This window comes from Mercenaria mercenaria, chromosome 9 (genome assembly GCF_021730395.1).
Source record: "Mercenaria mercenaria strain notata chromosome 9, MADL_Memer_1, whole genome shotgun sequence".
Lineage (NCBI taxonomy): Eukaryota > Metazoa > Mollusca > Bivalvia > Venerida > Veneridae > Mercenaria > Mercenaria mercenaria.
The window spans coordinates 38,251,065-38,277,514 of NC_069369.1; the positions used below are offsets into that span (position 1 = coordinate 38,251,065).

The 26,450-nt window shown below is 33.3% G+C and overlaps 1 long non-coding RNA gene across 1 annotated transcript in view; it reads right to left on the reverse strand.

Moving 5' to 3' along the window:
* The window catches only part of LOC123547908 (uncharacterized), a 79,160-nt gene extending 54,373 nt beyond the window's left edge, over nt 1-24,787 (reverse strand). Inside the window, exon 1 of the long non-coding RNA XR_008372398.1 lies at nt 24,505-24,787. This is a non-coding gene — a long non-coding RNA (uncharacterized LOC123547908). The remainder of the gene's footprint in view (nt 1-24,504) is intronic.
* Between the last annotated feature and the right edge of the window lie 1,663 nt (nt 24,788-26,450).

Consider the following 26,450-nt stretch of genomic DNA (forward strand, 5'->3'; position numbering starts at 1 on the left):
CTAAGCGGCTTGATGAGTTTCTTCTTTGCTTTTTGTGGATCACTTTCGAAGCTGCTGCTCTCTTTAACAAGGGATGGTCGCTTTTCTTTAGGTGGCCCTTCTTTGACAATCGGACTTAGAGGTAGACTAATCTGAATTTGGTCATCGGTACAACTTGACAACGTTTCGACTGATTTTCCGTTTGCATTCATCCGAATTTTTCCGACGGTTTCCGATGAAATGTTTGAATTTTCACTTCCGCAATCTTTACGGAAATTAACTGGCACTGACCCCCAATGTCTGGCTATTTGTCTACCGATTAAAATGTACATAACGATGCATGCCACTGACCCACAAACTAACAGAAACATAATGGCAAGAATGTAAATCATGATATGTTCCTTGCTTTTCTTTTCTGTGTGTGTTTCACAGATAAATACTGTAGTAATATTTCCATGGATATTTGTCACATTTGTCTCTTGTATTCCGCACTTGACCGCGACGGGAATGGATATCATTACAGACAAGAAAAAGGACAGAAAAACGCATAGCTGCAGGGCCATTCTTGGCCTGATTTGTTTTTTGAATGGTTGGCAGACTTTTCTATATCTGTCTATGGATATGATCAACAATGAAAGCGCTGCCGCACATCCAGCCCATACGTTGAATAGACACTTTACTTTGCACAGGGCCAAATTTTCAAACGAAAAATAATTGCGGTGCTTTATCATTTCAGCCGGTATGAGGAATGCACTGGTAATTAAGTCAATGATTCCCAAGCATACAACAAACACTCTAAAATTCTTATTCCTGTAAGCTCGACCAAGACCGAATACCAGGAGAACAATTGTATTTCCTACCACGCCGACTAACGTGAATACTCCAAACGTTGCCGTCAGAGGCAATAGTACGTTCGCATAATATATGTTGATATCTTCTTGACTTTCCATGTTTTTGCTCTTTTATATTTTTAAAAAATCAATTAGATGAATTGCAAAAGATGTTAAAAATAGTCTAATATTTTTTAGTTTTCTTTATTTTGCCACTTTAATAAATGTTTTGACCACATACATATATTGATTGTAAATATGTCCCTTTCACAAATCATTCTTTTTCAATTGCCAAATTTTTATTGTATTTTCTTCTGATTGTTATGCATAATTATTTTTACACTTGATATAGAAGAAAATATTACACAAGTGTTTATTTCTCTTCAACTTATACCTCTAGTATATTTCTTCAAGTATTTAAAGCAGGTTTCGGTCATCGTTTAGACTACATGCGGAAATAATGCTTGTTTCTATGTACGAGTGTAACCGCAACCTATAGTAGGTAAAGTGTGTTCAAAGACCCGTTTATATCCTTAGCTGTAGCATATTTAAATTATCACGATTTGTCTACTCACTAGAGTTTTTATTGAGATTAATCAATTTAATGAAATTTTGACAACTGCAAGCTTGTTTTAGCACATTTGTTCTTTTACGTGTGCATTTATAAAAGATTTACCAATCACACGAAAGAATCAGAAAGAAATTACATTATTTCACAGTGCAGTTAAAACAAAGCGTCTGAGGTTGTTCGCTGCATTACTTGCTCTACATGTATCTGTTCAAAATGCTCGGCTTTTAAAAATTGTTGACACTTGCAGTTAAGATTACATTATTACTTTCTATTAATTATCGTATTTAAATTAGATTTGAGAGATTAACAGAGGTAATTAATGTGAATCAGGTAAATTCTCAAGTTTATAAAAAGGGAATATTTCTATTACACATTTGCGAATTGAGCCGATACCAAATCAGAGATCGTAATCTGACATTCATACTGTATTTTAAGGGATGATCTCAAAACATTTATTTATTTTTTTATTATATTCGCAGTGTATTGGTCTATTTAATTCACTGTTTTAGCTTGAATCACTCGATGTTTTTGAACTATATCATAATGTTTGGTCATTACTGTTTTATACAATAATTAAATTCAGTTAATACTATTCTGCTTAGTTTTCTTCCGAAAGAAAAAAAAAAAAAACACACAAAACAGAGTCTCTGTCTCCAAAGCTGATGTCCTTTTATCGAAGGAAACACAAATGGAGGACAGTGGACATCACCCTGCCTGTTTCTGGCATTATGTTGTACGTTATCAATTTAGTTCCTTATAAAGCTTGAATTTGTAGCTACATATTATCCTTATACTTTTAAGTTAGTCGTTCTGAGTTACAAAATAAAAGATGAATTCTTACGGATTTTTATGTCATTAATCAGTAAAGATTTAAGAATGATTTCTTTAAAGTTTGAATGAAGATTTTGCACAACATGAAGCCATATTGTAGTTTTTGTTTCTAATTTATCATAGATAACCATGAGCATATTTAGCATGAGCATGCCGTGGTCAAGTTGTTTCCATCATCTTTGGATGTCCGTAGTACGTCCCGTCCGTCTTCAGCCCCCGTACTTTTTGTCATGAGCAACTTGTCTTAACCACAGAGTCATTTTTGTCCAAAATTTTCAAGAAAAACTTGCTTGTAGGTGCCTTTTTCAATACATAAATATCTAGGTCATCAATGCAGAGTTCCAGTTGCGATAGCAACCGAAAGTAAGAATTCTTCTCTTCACTGAATCCTTTTCAAAACTGTTTCACAGAAATGTTCCTTTGGTAAAATTCAACAAAATTTACTGAAGTCCTGCCCACAAGTTGTTTGTACAGAATGGTCGAATCTTTAAGAATTTTATTGCTAGATATTGTTGTGCACAAATGTTTATCGGATGCACAAATGTTTATTGGATGGCCCTCAGCAAAATTTCTTTAGATAATTTCGCTGGCCGCCAGCTGGCAAAGAACGTTTCAATATAGTCTATAGCTATAACGGAATTTTTGAGAATCGCCTTTTCAGGAACTGCTAAGGTGATTTCAGTATGATTCCATGGAAATGTTTCTTTGGTTAGCCTCTACCAGATTATTTCATATTATTTGGCACGTTAAAGAATTTGTCCGCCAGGGAGTGGAGCAGGATTTCCTTCTACAACTGTAGCGTAAAATGTTTAGGTCTTCTTTTGTCAGTCGCTGATCGGCGTAATTCTATTGCCCAGCTATCAAAGTTATTTGGCAGAAATATGTACTCTCAAAACTTCTTACCTGTTTGGGCTATGGGAAATATGGACTTGTGGCGATTTTCAGGAATATATATATTTACATATAAGTACGTAAATTCGAAAGAATTTATACGGAATTTATCATTTATAAATACCAATGTTATGATGATGGTGATGATGATAGTAAAATCTTTACTAAATGCATTTCTTTTATGGTCTTTATTTGTTTTGTTTTTTTCTTGGGGTGTGAGGGTGATGTGGCTGGTTGGGTTCACGCCGATTTTTAACAGTATTTCAGTTATTTAACGGTGGGGCCGGGACAGTGTACCTAAACTAGTGTTCCTGGATTCTGTATCAGTACTTCTCTCCACAAGTAACTATTCATTTCTCCACATGTACAAATCAGACACAATGCCTTTAATAAATCGTCATGGAGAACAGGCGCCTCGACTTAGGATAGAACTTATGATCTCGCGATCTGCGCTCTCAATATTGGACTAAGCTGTTATGATCTTCATTCAACAACAGTTGACGTTTATAATGCATAGAAGAGATATTTGTTTGTTTCGGTGTGGAATTGGACTGTCTACGAGTGAGCACCGGGGCGGTATTTTTCTGTGTGGCATAGCTAGGAGTGAGGATGTGGGATGTAAGTGTTTGTGAATGTTTCGGTCGTTCTCTTATTGCATGTTATGACTAAATCAACTCATTATAAAGTTTCTTACCAGAGTAAACCGGATATATTTCTCTTTAACATTTCGATAATTCTCTGAAAAACATGTTATAAATCATATTTCATGCTATCACACTAAAATATCAATACATTATTGTCATTTTTTGCCATTTATATTACTTTATTGTTGTTTATGTTCTTGTCAGATACCCTTAAAGGGCCTTTATTTTTATCAATAAGATTAAAACTTTAAACTAAACTTGAAACAGTAAATAAATCAGCCCGGGGAAGGTAGAATATAGGATAAACGGTTAATAACATGGCACATATAAACGTGAGAACAGAAAACTGATCCCTGAGGTATACCATACTTATTGCTACTTCGGCTTAAAAATATCTACGTAATATCTAATTACTATCCCACACAAAAGTGGGCATTTATGAAGGCCCTAGAACAACTTTGGTTTTTTTTAAGGTGGGGTGTATATTTTTTTTTACAAATTTTTAGTACAGGCAGACTATAAATTCAACTTCTAATAAATGAACGGAAACATTTATAGCACTTCCATGATGATGGAAGCTACTTTTCACCTAAATTTACTTAAAATACTGTTTTTAATATGAGGGGAATAATGATAAATACGGGAATAAACAGTGAATCAGGTCTATCAATTATTCCCAATAAAAATGCATAATATATATATATATATATATATATATATATATATATATATATATATATATATATATATATATATATATATATATATATATATATATATATATATATATATATATATATAAAATACGGACATTCATCATAATAATTCTGTATGACCCCAGCAAATTTTCGTTTGCAAAGCCTGTATTTCACATTCTGCAACTTAATTCCTATAGGTTCAATGTTTCCGTTGCTAGGTCGTTTTAATCACACGTGAAACAGGGACTGCTGTGCCATAACTACAGCATTTTATGGTATATTCAAATTTACTGTATGTTTTTTTGTGATAATTCGCGAATAGGCAGTAGATGTATTAGTTTTCAGAAGGTCTAAATATTTTACATTTTATGTATGAAAAGTATGTGTAGTATAAATCATAAAACAAACTTTCAGTGACAGCGATAGTTTTTCAAGACTTATTTTTTTTCCACGAAAAAGGCATAAAAATGTTCAAAGTACTATCTGATATTACCATACTTAAGAGACTAATCGTGACTACTCTTGACAGTTTTAAGTGTGTTTGCTATATGTTTAAAGTGCTAATTGAAATTGTCGTACTTATCAGATAACAAAACTAATTTTGATTGGTCCAAATCAGGCATTTCTAAAGGGTATCATTGTGTCGTTTGATGACAGATGAAACTACTTCATATTTCTAATGAATATTTGTTTCATACAACTTATTAGACATTTCCTAAACACACTGAATAGTGTTTTTCTCCATTCTATTAAATTTACACACTTCAAATGACTTCATCTCATAGCAGCACACATCTTGATTGTCTGTAACTTGCATTTTCTTGAAGAACATTGTCAGTGCTGAGTTAAAATCAAAAGAAAAGTTGTGTTATGTTTAATGCAATAAAACTACTTTTTGTCAATTCTTTCAATCAAACACACTGCAAGAATGAGACACACAGTTGTAGTGTTGTTGTATGACCTAAGTTTCCATGATTACACTGTTTCGCAATAATAAATGTACATTTTGATGTCGATTTAAAATTGGAAGCTTATTAGCATCATTGACTCATAAAGGCGACCCCCAGAAGACTATTAAATGTCACTACGATACAATATATACTGACTTTCCATGTTGTGATGGTAGGGGAAGGTCTAAGTGACCCTTTGTGCATTATTGCAGACACCGGCGAGCACTTAGGTAGAACCACCGCTCTCACGTATGCCAACTGGATGGCTTCAAGTGCTTGTTATCTCTACGAAAATGATATTGTAAATAACAACAACACCTTTATCAATTACTAAGCAATCAACTGAAATACAATATGAAAAACACACTATCGTATGGCTCTAATGGCAGCCATTTTGGATTTCTGTAAATAGAAAAATGCCCAAGGATCTTCCAGCGAAAGTAAAAGCTTACAGGAAAAAATTCTACTTCGCAGGAGAGGTTTTTTTCGAAACCCCAGATGTAAGGTGGAAATGTTTCGAAGTCTGTGGCTTTAACCACTTGGCCACTTGGCCAGGAAGTTGCAAGTTGTATGTATTATTCGAACTTGACTTAAGTATTCCAAGTAAGCGTTACCATAAAAAGTATCTGAAAAGAATCCCAAACACGTCATTCACGTGAAAAAAAAGTCTCCAACAATATACGGATGTTATATAAGCCAAACAATATAGGATGGATAAAAATATGAGCCGCACCATCATGAGAAAACCAACATAGTGCATTTGCGACCAGCATGGATCCAGACCAGTCTACGCATCTGCGCAGTCTGGTCAGGATTCATGTTGTTCGCTAACGGTTTCTCTATTTGCAATGGGCTTTGAAAGTGAACAGCATGGATCCTGACCAGACTGCGCGGATGCGCAGGCTGGTCTGGATCCATGCTGGTCGCAAATACACTATGTTCAACTTGGTTTTCTCATGATGCGGCTCATATATTTAATGAAAGAAATAAGAGTTTTACAATTAGTTATAGTATTTAGCTTAATAACACTTGAAGGGCATTAATTATCTGATTTTTGGAATATTCATGTTGTAGAAGTTATTTTCCCATGGCAACAAATTGATTCTATAACATCACTACGTCATGTCAGACGTTGCTTCCATATTCAATATATATTCAGTGTAATAAATGTTCCATAATGTAGAAATTTATATCTTTTGATAAATATACTGATAATTTATATAAGAAATCCTTTCCATAATTCCATAAAAGTATGCTATTTCCATGTTCAAAGTAATCATCACCATAAAATAACACGCCTATGCCATCCATAAAAAAAAATGTGTGTTCAATTAAAGATCGATAAAATCTTATAAGACTGATGTCTCCTGAAAATAATAATAACAATACTTTGTTTGAGCACTTTGTTAATATCACTTTAAGCGCAATAATTACCAGCTTCTTATGGAACATCACGAATGTGCAAAAACTACACAGTTTGGAACGCCAAATACGACTTCAAAATGATGGTTTGTGTTCATTTTATTGTGGTCATTTTACATGAAGACATAGTTATATTCCATTCTTGTCATTCGGCAATAAGTACATGTCATTTGGCAGAGGTTTCCTCCTGACATCAAAATGACACCGAACCACACCAGAATGACATCGAACAGTATGAAAATAACCAAGTACACCAAGCCACATCATACCGTAAAGTGACAAAAACAGAAAAATGCACTTTAATGTTTTTTGACCATGTCAGAATGAAAATATATTTTCATTGCACTGAATAATCGCTTAAAGGGAAATAATCATCTTTTTGCTGGACCATTCATGCTACAGTTGTTAATGTTCCTAACAACGGGCGAATATTGGTTTCATCGCATAGTAAATACGATCAAGAGCATACTCGAACCTTCTCCGCCTATTGTAGTGATTTTGCACGTGCTTTGACTCAGGTTTTTAATTCTAATGATAACATGGAGTTGACGGGCCATTTTTCCACCTAAACAGGCCCTTTCAAAAAGTCATGTTATGCATATTCTGTCAAATTGTACATGTTCCTACTATTTACTAGCTCCTCTTTTCAATTATGCCATTCATTGCAGGTCTTTCACTCAAAAATTTACCAATATTCACCAGCAAACACAGGAACTATTTTCCGCGTAACCACATCCTTATTGTAAATATTATGGCAAATAATTGTGATCTTATTTTCATATTCAAGATTGGTGCAGTGTTTCGTCTTAATGTGACTGCATTCGTAGAATGAGCTAGGATTCTTTCTACTGCAGAAGATCTTTGACCTTCAATGTATTATTATAACGAGGAATAGTGTGTTCAATTGGTTTAGATTAATTAACTGTACATGCCCGACTGTTTGAAAATCATAACATATAAAATGTTTTACGCATAAATCTTATAAATCGCTCCTCAATAAGGTTTGATTTATGCGATAACATGGATTTTCGATTGTCAATAATATACGATCATCAAAGATTTCTATCAACGGACGTCCATTTAGCTAGAATTACTCATAGACACACTCGTGTTTTCTCTAAAGTATGCAGGAAAATAGCTACCAATTTCAGTAAGAACATAGTAACCAATGAATATTTTATGTAAAATAAAATAATCTAGCCCCAATTATGACCTATATCCGAAAGCATGACCCTTCAATCCTTACATGCTGAATTTTCAAAGTTCTACACTTTCTTGGTCATATTCAATTTGATTATAATGCGATATTTTATAGTCTTGTAACTTGCTAGACATACTTTTTTCTTATTTTGACTGATGTACGATATCAAGCATTTGATACACAATATGATAATATTTTTGCATTTCTTTTTCAAACAATTCCATGAATAATATTCAAAAGCGTGTAAAATTATGTCCATTTGCATTACCTTTCATGATGTTATAAAACTGTTCATTTTATAGATACACAAAAGCCTTAAAAAGACTTCCGGTACTTTTGTTATTCCACTGATAAGTCATGGGAGTTTACCTAAGGTAAAAGACACAGATGACAAATCAGATTTTTGAGGCCCGTATGGAGATTAAACCATCTGTAAGTTAGGATAACTTGTTTACTCTTAAATTTGTGAATCAAACATGAAAATGAAACGCTATGTGTATAATGTTAAATAATTAAATTTGTTACCATGGCACTGTCATGACCCTTAGAAGAATGTAATAACATACCACATTCATATAGTAAAAATACTTGCAAGCAAAGAACTGTGATGCCGAGCCGCAAAAGCTTTTAAAATTAATTTGAGGAACAGTCTAGTATTGAATCAAACATTCAACAATTTTCTTTAGTTTGTACTAGAACCAGGCTTATACAATGCAATGCTATGAGTCAGTTGTTTACAATTCATAACCGGATTTCATCGTGGAATTCCCAACGGCCAACCTGTTCGACAAAGTGATAATGCAACAATCTATTAGAACACCACTGCTTTAGTCACAAAATACATTGTTTACCGTATTTTAAGTTGGTTTTGTCCTGTACACATTCAGTTTTCATTTTGTACATCTGTGTTTGATATTCAGCAGTATTTTGTGTTTTCAAGTAAAGAAATTACCTGTAACATGTATATTGTTTCAAAACGAAAAAAACTAGTATTGATAACTCCGCCCGTTTGTCGTGATAGTTTGATTATAATGTAAATGTATTTCTAGACTGTGAGGATATGACCTTTTAGTGTCGGTATTTCTTCCTATTAATCATGTTAATTTCATATTTTCACCACGTTTCTTGTCTAGAAAGGATAGGTTTAAAAGTTCAAAGGTATAGTATTGATATTTCCGTCAACAAACCCAGATTATTCCAATATACAAGTGTTTTTTTTATTCTTGCCTGTGAGGATGTATAATCGTCTTTTTACCCCGAAAAGATAGTTTTGATAATTTCGCCTGTCAATTATGATAATTTTGTGTATCTAGTCCCTGTAGGTATGATCAAATAAACTTTTTCGTCAAACTCCGGAAACGTATGTTGACAATTTATCTCAACAAATCTATTTCTCAAATGAAATTATATATAACAGTGTGTTTCATTTCTACTTTTATTGATCATTCGCTTATAAATTTGTAACACGCTCTATCAACGCATTGAAAATAATATGTTTCTCCGGGTCACTTTAGCCAGAAATCTATGTATTCGCGTTTAGTCGATACAAATTTATTTGTAATCGATATTGAAACAGGTAATACAACTTGTATTATAAGATTCTTTCACTGGTTATAGGTGCAGATGGGAATTTCCGGCCTCGAGGGTAACTGTTTAGGCGGTAACGAGGTTCCTACCGAGTTACCGCCTAAACAGTTACCCGAGAGCCGGATATTCCCATCTGCACCTATAACCAGTGACAGAATCTTTTTCTTGCATACCGATATCAAGATATAATAATAACAATAAAATCAGTCGAACGGCTTCCTTTTTAGAACTATTTCTAACAGCAGCGTATTTAAACAAAGCGCGGGAAAACAACGACCGTAAACAGGAAAGACGTCATGACGTTTGAAAGACAAATAACAATGATTAGTTCCGGTTTTGTTTTATCAGTTCCAGCGTAACGTTATGAATTTTTGATAAAATAACGTGTTTTGAATCGAGAAATATACTATCAGGAACAAAGAGGATCTGTCAAGGTATTGGATTTTTATTCCGTTTTTCGAAATAAAATATAAATAACTACATAAATCTTCTACATATATGTAGTTCGTAATACGTCATTTAAAGCACGAGAGTCGTCTTAAGATGGATTTTTCCAGCACCGGTAAAAATACCGGATATCCCCGTCTGGTATGCAAGAATAATCGCTCTCGATTCTCGATTCCTGACGTTAACGCACTACCACTAGCACGGAGGGGGAACCAACATATGTATTCCCAAATGGGCACCGCTTAAAATCATACGTTGTGCTTCCGGTAATACATATGTGGTAAACATTTCACAGAAAAACAGATGAGATTTTATTTGTGAGTGAGTTTTTTGAAAATGACATTGTTTTTTCAAAATATCGCGATTCAGTGCAACCGATAATACATAACCAAGCACGTAAGTACATTTACCTTATCTGTATTTGTAGAAATGGACGAAGAAAAACTCATCCTTCGTGAAGCGGTGTGGCCTAAAAGTAACAATATTTTTATCAACAGATGGAAATATGTTGTAACTGCCATTCGCCTGCTTAAATTTTGCTCCCGAAACCTTCCGTATGCTAAATCCTACCCAGAAGAATAGTTGTAAAGCAATCACTTTACTAGAAAAATATTTATTGGCGAAAAACCGAATTTAATACATATGTTATGCATGGGCTTCATATGTGGTGCATTAATACTTTTAAAAAATCCGCAGATCTTGAGATAAAATGAAGTTCGTTTCTTACACTCACATTCTCCTCTGCATCAGGCTAAAGTTAAGATTGTTTGACAACTTCGAAACGAGATTTTCAAGGTTTAAGAATATGTTTTGATGAGATACTTGTCCCTTTTCAAAATCAGTCTTTTTGGCGAGTCCCTAGAAATGTCACAATAGATAACAAGGATCTGCAAGCATAGTTATTCTTATGCTCAAATAAGGCGAGCATACATGGATAGTTACGACTTTGTCCGTCCTTCTGTCCGTCACACATTTTGTCCTGAGCATAAATGGCAGTTGATTGAAACTTTATGTAGTCATAGAACCCATTAAGAAAAAGTGTAGTGTCAAAGAACAATGACTTTATCTTTCCTAGGTTTTGAATTACCTCCCTTTATTATACAAAATAATGCTTGTCCTAAGCATTAATTTCGAAAGAACTAAATGTATTGTACTGAAACTTCAAAAAATGATAAAAGACCATTGACGGGGAGTTTTTTTTTAAATTATCTCTCTTTATTATAAAAATAAGATTTTTGGAGCATAACTTGAAAAGTATAAAAGACATTTGATTGAAACTTCATAGAATGGTAGAATACATGTATATTGATAGTAAGTGAATTTTCATAGAACAATAACTATCCTACCTTTTCTTTTTAATTGTCTCACTTTATCTTTAATTTAGTGCGGGCTCCCTTTATTACATGTATCGGACATTCCAAAATTACCTCCTGAAATACCATGACCCTAAAGTATTTATTTCATTTCATTTTTGAGACCGTTGTCCGAGACAAGATATTTGGCCCAATAACTCAGGTAATGATGCAAAATACCGACGAAGATATATGTAGAGGCACACACGAACGGGTAAAACAAACATGAGAAGAACACTTGGTTCAAAAACATATAATTTCACAGACCGTATCGACAACTAATATACTATACACCAAACTATACATTTACACGTCAACACTTATAAGCAACATCTAAACGCCTTCGGATTTAGGAGAGACGCGTTGACTCCTACCTGGGATGTTCTACAACATCAAATAAGCTTAAAGTGGAATCGTATGCATTTTTCAAGTAAAACTCCAGCTGAAATAGATGTGTGTGTGTAAATAGAGTTGAGGAAATTGTAGCTTTAAACTCGATATACCAAATTTTTCCTGTTACCAGTACAAAATAATAACTTTTTCAAATATGAGTTTCTTTATTTTGACTGGGGCAGTCTTTTTAAGAAATGTCAAACTTGATATACTTGATACGTATTTCCAATTCGTTCCTTTATCCAGGTACCATTTAAGCTCAAGGTCTGCGGAGTTTTAAAAATATTAACGCACCACATATGTAGCCCATGCACAACATATGTATCCCATTCGGTTTTCCGCCAATAAATATTTTCCTAGCAAAATGATCACTATACAACTTTTCTTTTGGATAGGGTTTAGCATACGAAAGGTTAAAAAGGGCAAAATTTAAGCAGGCGAAGGGCAATTACAACACATTTCCATCTGTTGATGAAAATGTTGCTAATTTTCAGTCATACCGCTTCACGGAGGATAAGTTTTTCTCCGTCCATTTAACAAATGCAGATAAGGTAAATGCACTTACATGCTTGGTAATGTATACTCGGTTGCAGTGCATCGCGATATTTTGGAAACACAATGTCATTTTAAAAAAATTCAATCACAAATAAAAATCTCACCTAATTCTCTGTGAAATGTTTACCACATATGTACTACCGGAACCACAACATATGATTTTAAGCAGTGCCCATTTGGGAATACATATGTTGGTTCCCCCTCCGTGACTAGGCTACAGAAGCGATAATGCATTTACGTGAAATAGGAAGTAGATTTTGATTATATTTTCTATTTTAGTCCCCTACACACAGTTTTTACAGCAGACGATATTTCTTCATATAATTGCTACTCATTGACAGCTTTCATACACCCTCCGCGGAAAGATCAAACAAAAAGTATATCACTATTTTCTATAATTTTTTATCATAAAATATGTCTGCAGTTTGGGCACATAAAGTAAAGGAACGGAATAGATTATAAATGAAACAATTATAAAATCCGCAAGGTCTTGAGGTACGTTATACAACGTTTTGAAATGAGATTTCTCCAACATTTGATCTTTAAAATTGTTCATAATTATCTGGTAAGTAAACTACAAGTACTCTATTAGTAAATGATGAGTCAAAGTGCAATAGAACTCGTTCTTATGAACGCAATGCACTTTTACCATTTTCTGTAAATTTTTATCATAAAATAAGTCTGCAGTTTGGGCACATAAAGTAAAGGAACGGAATAGAATATAAATGAAACAATTATAAAATCCGCAATGTCTTGAGGTACGTTATACAACGTTTTGAAATGAGATTTCTCCAACATTTGATCTTTAAAATTGTTCATAATTATCTGGTAAATTAACTACAAGTACTCTATTAGTAAATGATGAGTCAAAGTGCAATAGAACTCGTTCTTGTGAACGCAATGGACTTTTACCATTTTCTGTAAATTTTTATCATAAAATAAGTCTGCAGTTTGGGCACATAAAGTAAAGGAACGGAATAGAATATAAATGAAACAATTATAAAATCCGCAAGGTCTTGAGGTACGTTATACAACGTTTTGAAATGAGATTTCTCCAGCATTTGATGTTTAAAATTGTTCATAATTATCTTGTAAATTAACTACAAGTACTCTATTATAGTAAGTAATGAGCCAAAGTGCAATTATTATAGAACTCGTTCTTGTGAACGCAATGCACTGTATTCTTGTCACAATAATCATTAATTATTGAATTATATTACCAGTTCATCTTCAGTTATAAAATATTATGAGTTAATTCTATGTTAGAAGAATGAATGAATGGGCATCTCGACAAAATGAAATGAAAACGAATTTTAAATCAATTTCGCAGTGGTGTACAGTGAATAAGTTATCTTTAGTTACGATGAAGTGATGGAAATCGTGACAAGTTACGAACACTTAATTGTAGGCAATTTACTGCATTTTAAAGAGGAGATTAAAAATAAAAGTTTAATTAAAATACATAAACAAAACGTATTGACAAGACCAAATTGTGTACAATTCATTACAGTAAACCCAGTAAATGTAACATAGAATAGAACACACATCCAGATTTACGTAAAAGTTTCAAAATTAAGTAAGTATTTTTATTCATTTGTTAATAAATGAATTATCTGTTAATTTACTGAGAAATTTGATTGGCGTTAACCAAGACGTTCCATCATCGATGAACCAGTTGTGAATCGTTTTAGTATTTGTGGGCGTATAATTATCTACGCTGCGTGTAATATTCGATAAACGGCGATAACTTTTTTTTTATTTCTAAACGAAACACAAGTCCGACATTAATTCTCTTAGTTCTCGGGAACATTTGCTGAACTTTGTCATTTTTGGCTTAAAATATTAACAGTAAAATAAGGAAAAAGTGCTTATAAAATAAATTTATTTTGGGTAAATAACTGCAAATAAAAACTTGTTTTGATAGAAAATGACAAAATCTGAATGTTTGTGACATAAAGACAACATCTGTTCGTCCGTCTGTACGTAATTAAAGATAAAAGCTGTATTTCCGTACTTTTCCGTACGGAAAATGTCCGTGTTTTTCATTAACTTCAAATAATTGTAGAATGTTTCAAACACAAGATATTTTAATGAAATAACTTTTATAAATTAGATTTAAACATTTTCTAAACGGAAATGAAACTTGTATAATTTTACCGCTGACGGTTTTGTCGGAGGACCGTCTTAAAATGTATCACGTTTCGTGAAAATATGCATACTTCTTCATATATTAAATATAGGGGTGGTCCTTGTCTGAGAAGCCATATCTTCATAACCTGATACACTTTTCTTTAAACATAGTTAGCTTCGGACACAATACACAAGTTAAACTCTCAAAATATTCCCCAAAGTACTTCACACACCTCGTGTCTGTGAATCCAAGATTCAAAGCAGCTGTTAAAGTTTTCAGTTACACTTCCGAACAACCATCGTCAGGTCTTCGACGTCGTCGAAGAGTGAGTCTGTATATCTGAACACCTGCACGTGCCCTCTGGCAAAACATTAGTATATCAGTTTTATTTACTGTTTCTGCAAATATTTACCCCAGAATAATGAGTTTTATCTGTCTGAAGATAAATGAGCGCTTTTTACATCAATAAATCAGAAAGACGCCTCGTCTGATTTTATAAAATTACCTAAGGTTTTTGGTAATTTATATATCTAGCCTTGTAGTTTAGCCACATATTCTTCAAATCAGTGGGGAACAACATGAATCTCTGAAATACAAATGACTCAACGAGTTCTGTGCTCTGTGCAACATTCATTTTACAGCGTTAGTTCCGCGGTGAACTTTTATGTAAATTTAACAATTTTTTAAATATATCTGGATCGTATATCTTGTCATTCTCACAAAATAAAACATAAACTACTAATTTGTGATTTCTGATATGTTATGAACTGGTGTTTTTGTCTTACACATTGTAATGTAGTTTAGTTCAATGGAATTCAAAATACGTTGTAATAATCATGAACTATTGTGCGGTTACACGTTTTATGCAAACGGGGTACTAGTATTTCTTTGTCAGTTGGTTTTCAATAATTGATAGTGTTAGACATATCTTAACAGTTTGTTGAATATACCACATACAGTTAATGCTATAGAACATGATCATTATTACCATAATATCAGATTTTAAGGTAAATAATGTGAGTTTTATGATATAAGTTCACATTTGTTATCGGTTTGGTCTGAAACTGCGCATTCAGTAACTATTCAATTACTTTAGAACCTTTCTGACATTTTGCAGAGATACACAATGAAATTATTCATTAACTGAATTGTTTACAATTAATTACTTCATTGTTTACCATGTGTTGGATACAAAAGTAATAATTTAATGAGATATGACGGATAACCCAAAGCGTGTTTAATTCAGTCAACATGACATACCATTTCTAGGCATAGGAAATAGAGATCAACAGAATCGCACTTTCAATAATCCTACCTGTTGCAAAAGTGCTTCTATTGTGACATTTTGATACAAGCAAAGCTGTATTATATGCCCTACAAAATACTGACTGGTATTTCATTTTATTATCGGCTTGTTAAAAGTTAATTTCAAGTGCAGTAAACTAAAAGATATCTCTGCTTATAAGTACCATAAGACCAAGGCAATAGTTGTCAACCTTTGCGGATCACAATAAGGTCTGTCTCTACCATTTCATTTATCAATTAACATGGCTTTGTCCGGAAAACTTTCTTACACGTACGGAATCAAATTATGATGTTTGGTAACAAAGTTTGTGTACACTGTCAGGTTAATTTGGGATCTATTACAGACTTGCTTAAAACTGTCAAAGGTCTGGTGTTGATAATATCGCCCATCCATCATGATTCAATTTGTAGTTTCGTAATTGTTCCAGTGTGGGGATGAATGTGTCATGAAACGCCGGAGGTATGGTACTGACAAAATAGTCCATCAATTATGGAAGTTCCGTGCTAGTTTCATTGCATTGCTAATCTGTGAGGCTGTAATTCATTACTTGATTTTTATTTGGAGGTCTGGTGTTGATAATATCTATTAGTAATAATTTGTACAACCATAAAATAGTATGATAGTTTCATGATAATTTTCCAGTGTGAGGGTATTCTAGATCAATATCATTGTCAGAATAATTTGTATATTTCATATATGAATAACGTAACACATAAGGACAGATAGCGCTTGACTCTCTTTTTATGCTATCACTGCTATAATTATTGTTGAATTGCTGTAAATCATAGAACTTGGGTCATTTATGGCTGACTTGGGTTAGTTATGGTGATAGCCTGATCCCAGCATCACATATTATGTTATATACAACTATTTGTTAAAGCAAGTATCCGTTGTTTATAGGGGCAAGGGACAGTTAATTTGAAAATTCCACAACTCTGCGCTGATACCAGTGCGAAAAAAAATCGTGAAAAATCCAATTTTGATAAATTCAAGGCAAATATTGAGCGAATGTATTGCATAGACTTAGCACTTTATTGTGTGACATTTTCAGCCTGCCGATTCTGTTGCTTCTGTGATAAAAACGAGTGAAACGCAGGTTTCAGGACACTTAATTTTGAGGCAAAAATGGCCCAAAATGCACACCTTGCGCGACCTGTACCGTATTATCTGCAAATGACTGACCTAAAACACATGCATATCTTTAAAGCATGTGGCCAGACGAAAATAATGGTGGGAATAAAAGTGTCTCATAACCGTTTACCTTTTCCGCTATTTTGAGCTGAATCTGGATGAATGAATGACCGTTTCCATTTCGTCTGAATTCCGTTACCTCAGGTAAGACTTTAGACCCGGCCGTCTACACGGAGCTAGGAAAATCGATTCAAGTACATATTTACTTTACACAATAACTACTCGTACGCAGGAATCCTCAGTTCTATAAACATCATAAATAACCAGTTGAATATAAATGCCTTTAAAGTGCATCTGTCTATTTTATTTGAAAAACGTACCCGGGCAAAATGCGAAACTGGCCCCTGCACTTAAATACTATGTACTAATTTAGACCAATCAGAAACTAGTTCATAAAATGCGTTCTAATCGTAGACTTCAATTTTTCTGTTATTTCTCTTTTTTTATGTTCTGTTAGATTTGTGTATTTTTGGATATTTTGTATGTTGGTTAGAACACGACAGATACGCCATGTTCATTTATATTACGTTTTAGCAATGATTTATAAAAGATAATAGGTAAGGGTAGATTTCTTGGAAGCACAGCATCACAAACACAGCCTCAAAGCCATGCATTTGCAAAGTAAGCCCACAACAATATATATATAAAAATATTTTTTTTAGGAACGAATATCATTTAGTGCTGGTTTGTGACGCATTTACACTTTTGACACAGCAGTATATACTGTCATATTTTACGCGGATGCCAGGCATGTTCAAGCTAATAGAACTGTTTTGAAGCACTAATAAGACATTATTACACCATCTATCAAAGCAAATCTTTTAACCCTTACACTGCTAAATTTCTATAATGAACTTGTCCATCTTTCAATTAGAACAGTACCATTAACTGTTAAAAGGGATGTTTACCAAAACATAATACAGTATTATGAGTACATAATAAGTCAATGAAAACCAAGAAAGAGAAATTCAAAGCAAACTATTTACAGATCACGCTTATTTATTTCAAAATAAAGAAATTTATTTTAGAATAATGAATTGAAACAGATCAGTGATAGGCAGATATATTTTTCAGTTGTTTCATAAAACACCTAAATCATTGTTTTGGTTGCCAACTGTTGTCAGTTTCTTTTTGTCCCTTGGGAGCAGTTTCACTTCTTCCCACATTATACATGATTTCTGTTTTGTAGGAAGATGTTAGTTCTGTTCTTAAAACTCCTATTGCCGGGTATTCTTATCCATTGTAGATTACAATCAGCATTTCCTTTTTTTAGCAATTAAGACATGAATTATTATATAGAAGCATTTTCATCTGTGCAACATCTTTTTTTTAAAAATCATTCAAATTTAAACACAGAATACATAATATATAAAAAGTTAAACAACAGCATTAATCCACTATATATCAATTATTCATTAGGTATTCTTTCTAGTTCAATAATTTTTACCAAAGTGCTCTCTGTAATCTACAGGTAAAGGGGTCGTTTATAAACATGTGTGAATGGCAATAAATATCCCAGAACCACCAGGTCATGTAACATGATCATTTTCAGCTGTAATAGCTTGCCCTTAGATAAAGGTCGATCTCCAGGATTCAGCAGATGCTCAAACCAGATTTGCACAGACCGTATGTTTTGAGAATAAAAGGGACATAATGATACAAAATTTGTATTGCCTCAGGAGTTATCTCATGTGAACAAAACATAAGGTTTGAACACAGACTAATCAAATCGTCACGCAGAATATGCGCATTGACTAGAATAAAACTCCCGACCCAGAGATCCGTAGATCTGCGCTCTCAGTTTTGGGTTAAGTTATCATGGTCTTTATTCAACAACAACAACAGCAACAATAGAGACAATTGACGTTTATAATACATACAGGGGATAAGAGTTTGTTACGGTGGGGAACTGAAGTGTCATTCGTGAGTGAGTATCGGGTGCGGTATTTTTCACGAGTGGCATAGACTGGAGTATGGGCGTGGGAAGTAGATGTTTATGAATGTTTTGGTCTTGCGTTTGGAGCACCAAAATCGCTATCACACTAAAATATCATATCATCATTGTCATGTTTTCCATTGTTATTATTTTGTCGTTGTTTATATCAGATGCACTTAAAGTGCCTTGAACTGAAACTTGAGACTCAACTTGAAACAGTAAATAAGTAAGTCTTGGGAAGGTAGAAGATAGGAAATACCATAGCACTTATAACGTCAGAACAGGTATACCATACTTATCGCACTGCACATGCTACTTACTAGAACAGTTTTGTTCTTTTTGGGCGGGATGTATTCTTTTACAATTTTTAGTAAAGGCAGACTATAATTTCAACGTCTTATAAATGAATGGAAATATCTATAGCACTTCTAGTTACTTTGACCTTAATTAAATTTAAAGTATTTTTTAAACATGAAGGGAATGTATTATTTGGGTAACAAGTAATGCATCAGTTTTATCAACTATTCTTAATAATAATAGCATAAATATAAAAATACGGACATTCATCAGAATAATTACGTACGGCTCCAACAGTTTTTTTGTGTGCAAGGCTTGTATATCTTATGCTGTAACTTATGCCCTACAGGTTCAATGTATTTTTTGATGATACATTTTAATCACATGTAAAACAGGGATTACTGTGTCATAACAATATCATTTAATAGTATAGGAGAGATCGCCATGACGTCACGCATCAACACATGTTTATCTGGCGGTGGGCGAAACAAATGTTTTTACATTGTTTGTGTATGAGATCGGAATTTTTAATAACTTTTTCGCTAATTTATATGGATTTTAAAAATTCAAAAAGTTTTGAAATGCTTACGATTTTCATATTTTCTAATCTAAACATCTTTTAAAAATGAATAACCATTTTAAATGACATATGATTTTAATAGCGGCGTAACGATGTTCCAAACATTTAGAAAAAACGCTGTAAGTTAATCGTTCACAATTAATCCATTTTATTTCGAAATGATAATTAAAAGTAATCAATAAATTGCTTGTTTTATATCCTTTCCATTGATAAAAAAATATTGATATCATTTGTGTTTTAAGCTGTTAAAAACATCACTGTTTACAAAAAAACATGGATGCTTGGCGTCTGCACACCCGACCTTTGTCTTATCAGTTTTACAAAGAGAAAATACAACGGATTTGTATACAAACACGATCTCTCCTATATTTAAATTTACTGTATTTTTATTGTGGTAATTCGTGAATAGGAAGTAGATGTATTAGTTTTCAGGTAATAAAATTTTTACATCTTAATCATGATAAGTATGTGTATATACTGTAATACATTTGGAGACAGCGATAACAATCAGTATAAAGTGTGTCTCCATGAAACATGCATACAACTGTTTAAAGTACTATCTGATATTACCATACTTAAGAGACTAATCATGACTTATCTTGAAAGTTTCAAGTGTGTTTCCTACATATTTAAATTGCTCATTGATACTATCGTACTTATCATATAATAGAACTAATTTTGATTTGTCCAAATATGCATTTCTAAAGCGTATCATTGTAGTTCAGTGACAGATGAAACTACTTAAGGCCTTTTTAATGAATATCTGTTTTCTACAGTTTATTAAGATGAATCATTAACACGCTTAATAGTACTTTTTTCTTCGTTTTTATTCTGTTAACTGACACAATTCATAAGGCTTCAACACACAGCAGCACACATCTTGAATGTCTGTAACTTGCATTTTCTAGTGCTGTTGTATGACTTAAGTTTCCATGGTTACATTGTAATCATTTATGATGAAAAAAAAGCAAATACATGTAATTTCATATCTGTTATTCAGAAAAAAAAACTCTAATCAGCCATTATTACGACTTACTTTTGTAATAAATGAATATGTACACACTTGTTTGTCATTTCAGTAAATAAAAGTATAATATTTACAAATTTGGAAAATACTAAAACTAATGTATTGGTTTATACATAATTAGAATTGGCCACTGTCTTAATGTTTTACATGTTGACTATGACGGTTAATAACAGTTTTAACATTTTCAGAAATGTTGCTGTTTTCAAGCAGACAATAAAAAAATATATATCTGCTCAGTGACGCTAAATATAGATTCAAGTTTGTATGGATTAACCATTGGGTTTAATGCAGTAATCCTGCAGTAACACAGAGGGAATTACTCAGAATATATTATCAGTTCCTGAAATCCCAATCAATAAAACCTGTAAGAAGATCCTATAGAAACATAGAATGCAACAACGCAAAATGATAGCAGACTTAGTGTGATTGATTCTGTTCATGATCATAAGAGATAACGAAGAGCACAATTTCCTCATACGCCCCTAGCACCGCCTTTATTGGTATTAATTTATAAAAGGAATACATTTGGATGGTGTTAATAAAATTCAAGCTCAGGCTGTCACAGTTACGAAACTAATAACTGAATAAAATCTGACATATATTTATTTACTAAACAATTTCAATTTACGAAAAAAGATGATGCAATACCTTCTTTACAAGTATTAAGAAAAGGGCATGTATGTCAGATTTTTGGCAATAACAAAAGTATATTTTGATGTTGATTTTAAATGAACCTTTGCATCTATTTTGATTACAAATTCCGAATCAATTACGTGTAAACTTATCTATAGTTAACCCGGGTAACTCATAGACACTTTGTAATGTGGAAAGCACATAATACTCACAACTCCTATCTCAATGCTAGTTATTTGAGTTGGAGGAGTGGAGGCTCGCACTCACAAAATCTGGTTTCGCATTCGGACAATGTTACCACTGCGTCCGCTTTTCCAATGCGTTCTATAAAGCTTTCACGTTTCTTGGCAGTGTGTTTTTCAACAGAAGGCTCTCGTACTTGCCACTGAAATAAATACAATATGTTTATTTGCTACAGTTCCACTCCAAAACACTAAGTGGTTTATATATAACGATTTTTTATAAACTAGATTGCTTAGTTATTTTGAAAGTTGAGCATTGAAGATATTGCAAACATGCAAGGCGCAGTCATACCTTTAGGTTATCGTTATAGTAATCACATGTTATTTTCTGTTTCATCAACCCCAGGTTATTAAATAAATAGAGTACCGGTTATTAGTCCATTTTACGGAAACAATCTTATCCTAAACTAACGTGCAAAGAGTGTCTGTACGCATAGTTTAGATACAATCGTATTTAGATTCGGTATTAAGTAACTGCTATGTTCAATATTTGTTCTGAGAACATACCTGTATATTTCTTACGGAAGGGAGAGCAAACTTGTCGGAAGTGGTCTCTGACTGAAAGACAAAAGATCAGCCACACTCTGTCCAAACTTAAACAGAGCAACACTAATCTTGAAATGAGAAAACAATAATATTCGAAAGGATTTACATAGTATATCACGATACTTACATAATGTGAGTTATTATCTATGAAAGGGTTACCTCTTTCTGCAGCATTCAATTCAATTCTTGTTTTTACTACACTCAAATTGTTTCAGCAGTATTAATTAAAGGGTGTTTACGAAATAGATTATTGCTATAGTGAACCGTTTTTAACTCGTGTAATTAAACAAGAGCTGTCACAGGAGACAGCGCGCTCGTCTATTTCGATGCTGGATTGTGAAACTGGGCACATCTGAGGAAACTGGAGCTGTCGCCGGAGAGTTTAATGACTCCAATGGTGGATGAAGATATTGCACAATAGCTTGAGTCTGTATAAAACATATTAAGTAATAAGAGAAGTAAATATAAAGTGTATCAAATTACTATATAACTATAACTCTAAACAAAAAGGGGGTATTATTCATAAAATATTGGTGTAGGAGTTATGCACCTTGTGTTATTTGATGAATATAATGAGGATGATGATGTGGAATAAGTACTTCAAGTTTGAATCAAATGCGTTTCGTAATAACTGAGATATAGTGAAAATGCATCAAAATTAACCTTAAATTCGAAGTAAAAGGGGGCATAACTCATGAAACATTGGTGCCAGAGTTATGCAACTTGTGTCATATGATGTGGGTGATGATGTTGAACAACTACTTCAAGCATGAAGCAAATCCACTTAGTAATAACAGAGATAGAGTAAAAGTGCATCAAAACTTTAACCTGAAATTCTAAGTTAAAAGGTGGAATAATTCATGAAAAATTTGTGCCAGAGTGAGTTATGCACCTTGTGTCATATGATGTGGGTGATGATGATGAACAATTATTTTAAGTATGAATCAAATCCATTCAGTAATAACAGAAATAGAGTGAAAGTGCATCAAAACTTTAACCTGAAAATCTAAGTGAAAAGGGGAGATAAATCATGAAATATTATTGCAGGAGTTATGGCCCGTATGTCAGATGATGTGGGTGATGATGAGGAATAACTATTTTAAGTTTGAATCAAATCCATCAAGTAATTACAGAGATATGATGAAAAAAGAGAAAGTGTAAAAAACTTTAACCAAGGTGGGGACGCGGAAAGACGCCGACGCCGACGCCGACGCCGGGTCGAGTAGGATAGCTCTCCTTATACTTCGTATAGTCGAGATAAAAAAACACCGAAAAAAACGTTTTATTGCATAAGATCAGGATCTTTCAATAAAAGCCACAGCATACATTAGGTTCAGATGTTGCTACTGAATAGTTGCTTGGGAGTGGTTGAAAAATACAGGGAAAGGCGAAAGGTTTAATGAGACAGTAGTTGATTGCCTTGAAAACTAACATTAATAGTCGTGAAATATTTTGGTCAAAACATGCCACGTTCTGTAAAAACTGGAATGTTTTACAAGTCCCTTACAATTTGCACGAATTCTGAATTGACACTGGTAGCAAAGATATAATCAATGTACATTTTGCTTAAACAAAAGGGGTTCTGATTAAAGAGATGTAAGGGAAATGGGATAGTTCGAAACTTTATAGACAATATAATATTTCATTGCAAACTATTAGAGATTCAGAGTAATATTTTTATGGTTTGCGACAAATGTACCGACTTTCCAGATTTTGATCCCGAGTGCCCCTTCTTGCGTTATTGCAGACACAGACGAGCAGCTGGGTAGACCCACCGATCTCCCTTATATTATGCCATCTGGACGGTTTCCTTACAGGAAAGAATTCTACTCCGCAGGAGAGGTTATTTCAAATGATTCGAAGTCTGTCTGTGGCTTTAACCACTTGGCCAGGAAGTAGCGATTTGCATGTATATACGTATTTGACTTAAGTTTTCCAAGTAAGTGTTACTATGAAAAGTATCCTAAAAGTATCCCAAGCACGTCATCCATGTAAGACACAATATATATATATAAGGCAAACAATATTGGATGAATGAAAATATAACTTATGAAAGAAATTAAAGTTAGTTCCTAATGGCAACGAACCAATTCCATAACATCACTATGTCATGTCAGACGTTGCCTTTTAATATATTCAATATATCTATTCAGTCTAATGAATGTTCCATAATTTAGAAATATTTATTCTATTATATTTATTTCTTTTGATAAACATATTGATGATTTATATAAAGAAATAATTCCATAAAATATTATGCTTACCTATTCAAAGTAAACATTACCATAAAATAACACGCATCCATACACAAAACAATGTGTGTATTAGAGTGCTATCCAATAAGAGATGAATGAAAACTGATAAGTGTCTTATGAAAGTAATAATAGGCTTTGATGGTTTATTTTTCATTTAATGTAGAAAATTGAAATTATGATGTTACATGTTTTTCAGTAGGGATTATATTCCATTCGGCAGAAGAATTGTGTCATTCGGCAATTCTTCTGACACCAGAATGACATCAAACCACACCAGAATGACATCGAACAGTATAAAAAAAATAACCAAACCGCATCATACTGAACAGTGACAACATCGGAATGCATTATAATGTCATTTGACCATGTCAGAATGAAAACAAAATTTCATCGTATGCATTTTAACACACTGAATAATCGCTAAATGGGAAATAATCATCTACTTACTGGAACATTCATGCTACAGTTGTTAATGTCCCTGAAAATGGGTGAATATTTGTTACTTAAGGCAAATTCATAGCACAATCAATGCATGGCAAAGCAAATCTAGCAATAGAAATACCATCGAGAGCATACTCGAAACTTTTCTGCCTATTTTGCTAAAGCTTCGATAGTAATTTTCCACGTGCTTTGACTCAGAATTTCCTGGAACTCTGGGATTAGGGAAAAACAGTTAATATTTCTGCATAAATAAAGCTCTGCTTAAACCGGTGTTATGGAGCCGAGTAGTATATAATACAACGTTGAAAGCCTTATGAAACTTTACATATGATACATTACATTAGTAAAATACCAAGCGTTGCGTTAGCATTTTGTACTGGTAAATCGTCCGAAATATGACCTAAATACCACTTCCTAAAAATCAAGAAAATATCTTTTTTCAATTTAACTGATGTACGCAATACATGAACAGCTGTCAATTGATATCTCTCTTGACATATTAAAACAAGTATAAAAATGCCCGTCTCACGTACTCAATAGCAATCAAATTTCACAACAAAGAAAAACAGACATATATAGTCAATACAGCATACAAGTATTTTTGTCACTGGTTATGACTGTAATATATGCGCAAAATTCATAGTTCCTCAACAGCACTGATATTTAACTTTTAAATCTCTGCCACATATCTTACAAAGCGGTTAGGGGGCATCATTGGCCGAGTGGTTAAGATCAGTGACTTCAAATCAATTGCCTCTCACTAATGTGAGTTCGAGCCTAGCTAGATGCGTTGAATTTTTCATGTGAGGAAGCCATCCAGCTCGCTTACGGGAGACCCAGGCGGACGTCCGTGATGAAATGATACACATAGGGGTCTGCCTCTCCTATCAAAAGCTAAAAAGTCGCCATATGACTATAAATGAGTCGGTGTGATGAAAAATCCAACAAACAAAAATTGAACATTTTAAAGAAATTAAGGGGCGTAGAATCATATAGAACGGTGCACGATGTAGACAGTCTTCTATTGTTGTTAGAGTTATTATGCTGGCAACTACGAAGCTCTAGGAATAACTTGGGTGTATTAAAACTTCGTTAGCTCGATATAATATAGGACTGATAAATTTGTTAAATATACAAGTATTGTGAACAAAACCATCTTGACCAAATTACAGAACTATAAACATCAAGGTTATAGCGATATTTATATTTATACAAATGTACATGGGCTGTTCAGTAACAAAACCTGTATTGTTGACAAAGAAAATTGAGAAAACAAAATATTCATTAAGAATAATGTTTTACCTTTCAAATCTCTTAATCTTCACTATAAATTTCAAGACTTAAAATGACTTTAGTTAAGTCGCCGAAGGTATTAGAGACATGACATTAAGAACGTCATGAAAGCAGTATAATTATTATGACGTTGTCGTTCGTGTCGTGTATTTTCTGTGTCATTTATCTGACAAATTATGCGAATTACTAGGAATCATACATTTAAATATTTAGAAACATAA